This window comes from Maylandia zebra, linkage group LG11, assembly GCF_041146795.1.
Source record: "Maylandia zebra isolate NMK-2024a linkage group LG11, Mzebra_GT3a, whole genome shotgun sequence".
Taxonomy (NCBI): domain Eukaryota; kingdom Metazoa; phylum Chordata; class Actinopteri; order Cichliformes; family Cichlidae; genus Maylandia; species Maylandia zebra.
The window spans coordinates 10,586,161-10,595,205 of NC_135177.1; the positions used below are offsets into that span (position 1 = coordinate 10,586,161).

At 41.2% G+C, this 9,045-nt stretch overlaps 1 long non-coding RNA gene across 1 annotated transcript; it reads right to left on the minus strand.

Moving 5' to 3' along the window:
* Window positions 1-2,110: 2,110 nt before the first annotated feature.
* On the minus strand, window positions 2,111-6,596 carry LOC143421044 (uncharacterized). The gene is made up of 2 exons (XR_013100767.1): window positions 5,484-6,596; window positions 2,111-2,948 (listed from the first exon to the last, which is right to left on the minus strand). It is a non-coding gene; the product is annotated as an uncharacterized LOC143421044 (long non-coding RNA).
* Window positions 6,597-9,045: the final 2,449 nt, after the last annotated feature.

Consider the following 9,045-nt stretch of genomic DNA (forward strand, 5'->3'; position numbering starts at 1 on the left):
TAATTAGAACAGTCTGCTCTAATTAGGGTTGCCAACCGTCCCTTAAAATACGGAATCGTCCCGTATTTAGAAACAAAAGTACACGTCCCGTATTGAGCTAATAAGGGACGCACTTTGTCCCGTAATACAGTGAGAATCAAAAGTAGTCTATAAATGTTAATGGAATTAACGCTTTGTTGGAAAGCATAATTCCCAGCCCCTCTTCTGCTTTGTGACCAATGAGCTGACAGCACACTTATGACAATTCGAGTATGACAATTCAGATTACCGCTCATCTCATTGGTCGATGAAAGGTCGCTTACGGAGAAAATACCGGAAGACAACAGATGACCACAACAAGAAGCATGGTCAACAGGGAAACAAACGCCGACACTGCGGTGCAAGTCTCGGACGACAGTACACCTAAAGCTGGGCAGACACTGTGCGATTTTCAGTCACGTTATTCAGCTCCTGCTCAAACTGCACGATTGACTCGCAGGGGTTAGAAGTTGGTAGGTCACGATGCAGGTCTCACACTATACCGCCCGATGCTCTGATGCGACCTGAGTGCTCACACTGTGCCTCCATAACATGAAGGTTATAACAGAAAATCTGTCGCTCGCTCTCTCTGTCTTTCACTCACACAGACACACCACCATCAACTTTGCTAAATTGCTAATGAAAAACATGATCAGGCAGCTGTGATTGAGCAGCAGTGTAGATCCAACTATTTTCACGGTTGTTGTGGTCGTGATAATTTTGTGATGCCACATCGAAAAGGCTCGGATGAGCTTTCCAAAGTTCTACAAGTTGTGCCTCCATCACTTGTGTCCAGATCACACGCTGCACTGCCGTGCTGCGCCGTCTTTTTCACCGACGTTTACGTGTTTGCGCGTGAGCAGTGTGAGCGGCTCACGAGCGATTGATGATCGGGAGCTGCTCGAGGTGTTAATCGCTTCTCGTTACCCCACGTATACTACACGATGCACGATGAAGGCCAAAATCTGGCCGATCACCAAATCGGTCGCACGACTCAAAAATCGGCTCAAAATGGGCCAAAAATCGCACAGTGTAAGCCCAGCATTAGCGCAGCAATGTTTGTTCGCTCAGAGAAAGAAAAATAGGCTGCAAAAGTACTGGGAGGAATGGGAAAAGGGAAACACCTGGCTGGGAAAATACACCATAACACCTTTAAAGCGCACTGCACTGTGTGCCGGCGCACTTTTTCCATAGGCATGCTTCTAGTGGTGGGCACATGAAGAACATGAGGGGCGTGAAAGCTCGGGGAACCCTTAACCAATTTTTTGTCCACCAGGCCACGGCAGAAGCAGATATGGTATGTAAACACTGGTTTGTTGTTTAAACCCTCTGGTTAAGGTTAATATGGGCATGTGCGGTGAATATCAGCGCTATGTGGCCAGAAGTGTGATAATATCATTTATTTTGTGTAATAAACAACTGCAAGGATGGATGATTACAACAAATAGATGAATAATACATAAAAGTAATACATAGATGAATAATGATGATGAGTTAAGGTGCGTAATCATGGGAACAAGCGGGTTTACAAACAGGAGCAGCTGATTAGCATTAGAAAAGCTGAAATAATACCTCAACTGAAGCCAATTGTACTAAATGCACTATATGTGCACTGTTACAAGAATGATTTTGTTCTATTGTTTTCTATTAATTTATATAATTTTAAGTTAAGCAGGACAGAGTTCTTTTAAAGAAAGATTTACTTATATTCTCAAAAGCTAAGCATGACAGGCTTCTGTTTAAGAAAGAGACCTGTTTTACTGTGTTAATGTTGTCATTTTGAGCTAAAAATAAATGGCTAAATGATCATTTGTTTCCCATATGGTCATATCACAAAGAATATGCATCTGCTTAAATCAAATTCAAGTCAAATGGTTAAAAAATAATTTCACACACAAAAAAAAGAGCTACCACACTGGGAAGGGTGAAGACAACTGGGTTGCCCGGCCCTGGCCACGAGGTGTCCCTTATTTATTTTTCAGGGAGTTGGCAACCCTAGCTCTAATGCATCTGAGCAGGAAGAGTTAATGAAAAGGGAACAGTGCTGTCTTGGAAGCAGATGACTGAGACAACAAAAAAGAATATAATGAGGAATAATATAGCGCTTTTTCCGCCTACTGAGGACAGAACTGTATTAGACACGGTGAGGAAGCTTAATGTGAAGGACGTGACTTATAAGAGGCAAAAACATTTTTTCCTTGATTAATGTAATGCTATGCGGTCAGTTCACCGGTTGATCCATGAGCATTACTGTGCCAACGTTACCTCCTGGTGTGCCGGTTATTTCCATTAATTCAGACTCAATGTGACATTAGAAATAAACCACAAGGAGGACGAGTGTCATGGCACTGATGAGAGAGTTAAGACTACAAGCCTGGGTTTTTCAAAATTCTCATTACCATTTGTATTAAAGAAATAGAAATGTTAAATGATATTTAGAATGAATGCGGTTTTTTTAGTATTTAGTGTCTAATGGTCTATTGAAACAGAAATGTGGCATTTGTTGAACGTAGTTGTTGCTAAAAAGTCTTACATCACCATGGATGTGGATTATTTTCCAGCACATCTACCTCTTAGGTACACATTTGGAATTTACTTTATGGGTCAAACACAAAGCAACACTAAAGAGAAACATAGCACACATTAATTTAGAAACCAGATTCAGCAACACTACAACACATTTCCTTGTTAAATGCCTCTATTATTAGGAATATATTCATATATCTGTATTTATATTTAGCTAAAATTACTATGTTTAAAAAATAAACTGTATTTGAGTTACATAAAAAATCACTGTAACGGTGGACCCAAGAAATACCAGCCGGAGCGACTTTGACAATGCAGACCTTTTTATTAAACTCGGGGTTGTACGTGGACACATATACTCCCGCGCTCTCTTTCTCTGCTGTCACCTCCGTCTCCGTCTGTCACTGCCAACATATAAAGAGACACAATCACTGTCAGATCCCAGCACACCTGTTCACCCCGCCCCTGCGCCGCCCCGGGAGCTCACTGCGTCACCCCTCCTCTGCAGCTGGCCAAGGACCACACCCACGCCACAATCACTATACTATTTGAAGCACATTTAAAGCAAAACCTGCCGAGAACCAAGACTCCTCACTAACATCAAATAGATGGCGGTTACATTAAGGACCATGGAGCAGAGTGCATTTGTTTCCTGGCGTTGAAGTCCTGCATAAAATCTCCAATTCTGCAGCACTTTTATGACTGTTACTGACAACTAGCATTGTCCACCATGTACTTGGCTAATAATAGACTATGCAATGTTGAAGTAGTGCCAGCCATGAAGGCTTTTTTCATCTCCCTTGGGATTTTAGAGACATTTACAAACCAGGTTTCAATAGGAAACAAGATAAAAGTGAGACGAACAGAGGAAAAAATATAAGTACATTTAGTAGTAGGCAATTTTGACAGAGACAGAAAACACCATTGCCGACAGATGTGATTTACTCTAAGTGGCTTAAAACAAGAGATGTGCTGTGTAGTTGCCATTTACAAATAATGGACCTGTCATATATGATGTGGGAAGACAAGGGTATAGAAAATGGGGGATGCTACTGATTCTTTGTGTGAATGTTTATGCAAAGGTCAACCTTATTATACTGATATACAGAGAGAGCACAGTAGCAAAAACAAGCTTGTCAAACAAGGCAAGTATCTGTCAGGGTTACAAGGCAAGCAGAAGCCTTGTTAGTGATTATTTAAGCTGCCAGAGTGCTCCAATGAGGGGAAATAACACTCTATTTATAAATTCACATGTCTCAGGGCAAAGTGTGTTCTGTCCTGGACTCGTGTACAGAGAGAGAGCAAGAATGAATGCTAACAAACACAATCGTAAATGCTTCTCTAGGATATTTCCATTGTTTTTTTGTTACTTACAGTAGATGTGAACTAGAAATCCTACTAATAAAATTAGCAACATTTGTTTTATGACTGTAGGTATAAGTAAATAATTCAGTGATGTTGGAATTTGTTGTGTGAGCAAAACCAAAAGAGATCAGAAAGAGCTGGCTGTACTTATGCGTTCTCGCATCACGAATGCAATGTACGTGGCATTTGTTTAAAGTGTGTTGGAAACCATAAAATAAATATAAACCAAAAAAGTCTGAGCAGTTCTTACAGTCTTACAGTCTGATGGAAGAAGTGCTCCCACCACCTTTTTCTTTAAAGAGTTAAAGGAAATACAGGATTCTGATCAAGCCTATTCAAGAAGGTGAAAGCAGTGTAATTCTCTTTCATGAATAAATCATTTTCTCCCCCTTTCCAGCCTCGATTTTCCTTGACAGATGCCTGTGTGTCCTCTTCCATTACCCATGTCATTTCCTCTCCTTCAAGTGCAATTCCTGCTCTTGTCCTTAACACTGATCCCTGAGGACTGACATGTAAAGGGAGGGAAGTGATGGGGGGGGGGGGGGTCACGAGGAAAATTGGTAAAAACTATAAAAAGGTTGCAGTGGGTGCATTAAAAAAACAGACTTAAAGACAAAAGAGCACATAAGATAATTAAGACATCTCTTTGTTAAAAGTAATAATCATTATGAAAAAGAAAAAAAACTTGCAGAATGACACAATATAAATCCAATGCTGCCAGATGGACAAATGCTCAACCAGCCAGGCAGTCACACTTGAATATCGCACCTTACCAACTGTACAGTCAGCTACACAAAAGCTGTGAGAACCAGCTTGGAGGCCATCAGCTTTCAGACAGGCAGCTTTCTATTCGTGAGGCAATCAAATAGATATAAAGCCGAGCTCATGAGTTAGGCTCACACACAGATAGATATAACTGCTGCTGCTACTTTTATGCTTCCTCTCTACTGACACTAGATAAAAGAAGCTAGATAACATAATCCAGTATGAAAAAGTGTTGCGGTTAGAGTTAGCCATACATGATAAATGCTGGGGAGGAGAGAAAAGAAGAAAGAGGTAAATATATAGGGGAGGGGTTATGGGGTGGTTGAACGTAGGGGAATGAAGTTTAAAGAGTGCTGAGAAAAACTGGAGTGGGTGGTCAATATGGAGTAAGAAGGGTGCAATAGAAAATAAAGAGTCAAAATCTGTGGAAAAATATGGAGAACATAAGCAAAACCAAGACGACGTCCCGGGGTGACTTTTCTGTTTCTCAGCTGTTTGTGTGCCAGAGACTTGGGTTACACCACAGTCAGCTCCATTCCCCCCAGACACCCCACACAATGGATGATTAATGGTAAAAGATGAAAGTAAAGCAGCAACATAGCAGGAAGAAAATAACATTGGATATGGGGAGAGGAAGGGTGTGAAAGGTGTAAAATGAGTGGATGGAGGAAAAAAAGACAAAATGTAGGAGAGACAGCGCTGAGGATCGGCTTTCTCTCTCCTCTGCCACGGCTAATTTGTGATTGTGTTTGTTTCTGTATCTCATCTTCTGCTTTTCATCTTTTATTCATGCGGTTTCATCCCCCTACCTTGTTTTTCTTCATACATTTCTCCCTGTCTCTCTCTTTCTCTCTCCCTCTCCCTCTGTCTTTAACTCCAGACTGTTAAATGTAGGTCACTCTGTCTGGAAGCTCCCCTCTCCTTTCTCCCTCTCTCTCCCTTGCCAGTCATTCAGCCCATCGTTTCCTGCCTCTTCTTCTCCTCCACTGGGGATGCAATTTGTCTGGGCTGGGAGCCGGTTGCCGGATAGCTTGCTCGCCTGGCTGGATACCGCTGTACTGGATATGATTTATATTGCGTATGGAGAGTGCAGGAGCTGCACAATTATAAGGCCCGGCCGCATCTATATCCTGGAATTAGCGGAGACATTTCCAGTGCTTTTTCCCTAGCAACGTGCAGGTGGAGATTGAGCATAGCCAGAGCCCAAGCTGCTGCAAGACTGTTTTTTAAAAGAGGGCAGGAAAAAACCTTTGGCATTGCCCCTGCCTTCTTAATCTCGTCCAAAAAAGAAAAAGACCCTTGGAACGTTGCGTGTTCGTTCGCTTCCAAAATCCACCACATAGGTCCAAATTTCGTTTTCTTTCCTCTCACTTTTTGTGTCTCGTTATTGGCAGGCAGGTTGAGTTGTGCATATTCCTTTTGTCAGGATGATGCTCCGAGCCTCTTTGAAACAACTTTCAGCACAAGGCAAGAAAACAGAGATTTTTGAAAGGTATTTCTGGATTTTACAGCAGCTCTCCATCAAGAAGCGTAAAAATATCGTAGTTATGTCAAGGCTTTGCTTGCTCCTCTTCTCTCCCCTTCCAAAAAATCTGGGAGTGGAGTGGTGAGTGTGTGTGTCTGCTTCCCCTGCTTGCCGCAGTGCAGTGCGACTGGCTTGGAGAAGTGAGGGAGGCAAAACGCAGACTGTTGCTAACTCTGTGGTGGCAGACTGGCAAAAAGAGTGGTTGAATTGTGTGGAGCTGGATGGCTGCAGTTTTAGTAGCACAAAAATCAGCTGAGGCTGTCAATCAGCCATCACTCACTGTCAAGCACAGTCAAAACAAACAGCCTCGTGCATTAGTGGGAGCGTGAGTGGGTGTGTAAGTGGGTGTGAGTACAACAGTCATCACCTCAGAGACCATGCAGACAGACACCCTAAAATTCATATAGACAAAGACACCTCACGCACAGACACGCAGACACATATGACTGCACATACAGACAGCACTTATCCTGACTAGCAAGGTTTTTGCTCTGCCTCTATATTTAGTTTAGTCTCCTGTAGTTTAGATACCTTAATGTAGTTTTCAACTGCCCAAAGATACAGATACGTATCTTTCTCTGTCTTATTGGGTTGAGAAGATCAGGCATTCATACAAAGCTTATCATAATTAACTAAAATTAGACTAAAACTAGGTTTGAAACAACCGATTACCTGGAAGAAAAAGAAAAAATGAGAAAAGGGTACTTATGAAACGACCTAAATTCTAAAATAAAAGTACAGATGAAAGGTCTTCAGTTTTAGTCTTTGACATTGAATTGAAATTCAGCAACCCCCAAATAATCAGGCTTTGGTACACGTATCTTTAATTCTTAAAATGCCAGTGCTCTGTAAGAGTATTTGAAATGCACACAGGTCAGAGGAGGACCTGACTTACCACCTCTTTCACCTCTCCTCGGGTGTCTTCAAAGCTTTTTTCAGAGGCTTTCCTTCAGTCATTCACATTTTTCCCCACTCCTTCTTGCTTGTTTTTTCCCTCCTTCTCGTCTTCACATGAGCAGGGCCAAGGTCTTCAGATGCACCTTTGTGTAAGGCTCCCTTTTTTTTCACTGACCCGGCTGATCCCAGTCTCCCTTTCCTCCACTGCTAAAAGCTAGCTCACCTGCTTTTGCCACTGGTTTTCCAGGTCCTTCAGCAGGGTGGCCCGCTCCATGTCTCGAGTGCTTTAAGATTTTTTTCAAATGCTACTTTCATCTTGCCCTTGTCCTTCCTCCAGGCAGCACTGCCTGTTTAATTTTAAAAGAGTTTGTCCTGAGGGGAGGTAATCTTCTTTTCTCCTCATACTTACCTTCATATCTGCTTTCTGTTTTGTGACCTAATCTTTCAAAGCAAAATTTAGCCTGCTGTTCTCTTCCTTGGGATATTAAGGAAATACAAAAGGATACAATTTCTTCTATTTTCTTTCTGACTTTAATGCATTCCTCTATCAAACAGTTCTGTTTTCAAGGTCTGGTTAATTATATTATAGCACATATGTCTCCAAAGAATACATATGGACATCTACAGTTATTCAGTTATTTAAAAACACATTGCTATGGAATGAATGTACCTACAGTCAGTGGAGAGCCATCTACATGTATGTCTGGTGCATTTTTGCTTGATAATGCAGTGATATCTAAGAGAATGTGAGTTGTAAATATACTGTTTGTGCAGTGCAATTAAATATAGTAATCTAAATGTTTTTCTAAGAGCTGAACAGCTGGTGGTTATTGAATTTCTGTTGTCAGCTGACTAAGACTCAGTTCACTAGCACATGGCTTTCAGCATCCAGACTGAGATAAGAAACATGGAGGATGTGATTTTTTTTTAAAGCCTTCAACCTTTGAAACAAGTCTTGTACAGTTCATGTTTGTTTTAAATGAGAGTTTGCATTCTTGAAAAAAAAAAAAACAATTTGAAGGCAGAGCCAACTGCTTTTTCCCTTTGTTTCCAATTCACACAATGCTTGTTTTGTGTCATCACTGCAACACACAGCGAGTGTAAAATAGCCACTTACCAGAGATTACATTTAACCTCTGTCTGGTTTGTTTAAACCAGTGTGTGTTTAATCTAATTTAAATTCCCAATCAATGATAATCCACGAATATATTGAAAAGCAAAGTAGACATGCATAAGAGGAATATCCAGTGTCAAAATGTTCTGATTCCTGCACAGAGCAAAATGGTCGATGAGGAAGTAAGAGAAAAACACTGCTATAGAGGGCCTAAATACAGCAGTGTGATATTGCAGAAACAAAGATATGTCATTCTCCTGATGATAACTGAGAAAATGTAAACACAAGTGACAACCCTTTTAAAACCTCTCTCTGACTTAATCTGACACTGTTGCTCTTGCTGCCCTTTTTTTTTTTTACCCCTTTCCCCTCTCACCCCTCCCAACCTCTCCCCCATCCCTCTGTGACATGCACATACACATTGTCAGCCACATCCATCCATCCCATGCCTGCTAGGTGTGAAGAGGGAGATGGCAGTCGGTAATTGGTGAGAAAGCACTTTATCACTTTGCTGGAGAATAGATTACATCCAATGTGTTTCTAATATGATTGAACATAGAGAATAGAAATCATATCCCCTCTTGTCACAGAAACCCCAAAGCAAACTCCTAAAGTGAAAAACAAAATGCAGTACTACATTGCCCTGATATTTGTAATAAAATGCACTCTGATTTCACAAAACTGCTCATGATGGATGCTGGAAAGAACTAAAGTTGTTCTGTTTTTCTAAAAGGACCACAACATACAAAAAAGTGGAATGTAATTAAAGCCAATAAAGAAAACCAAAAAAAAAACAAACCCACTTACACACATTGTACTACATCTTGCTGAGAGC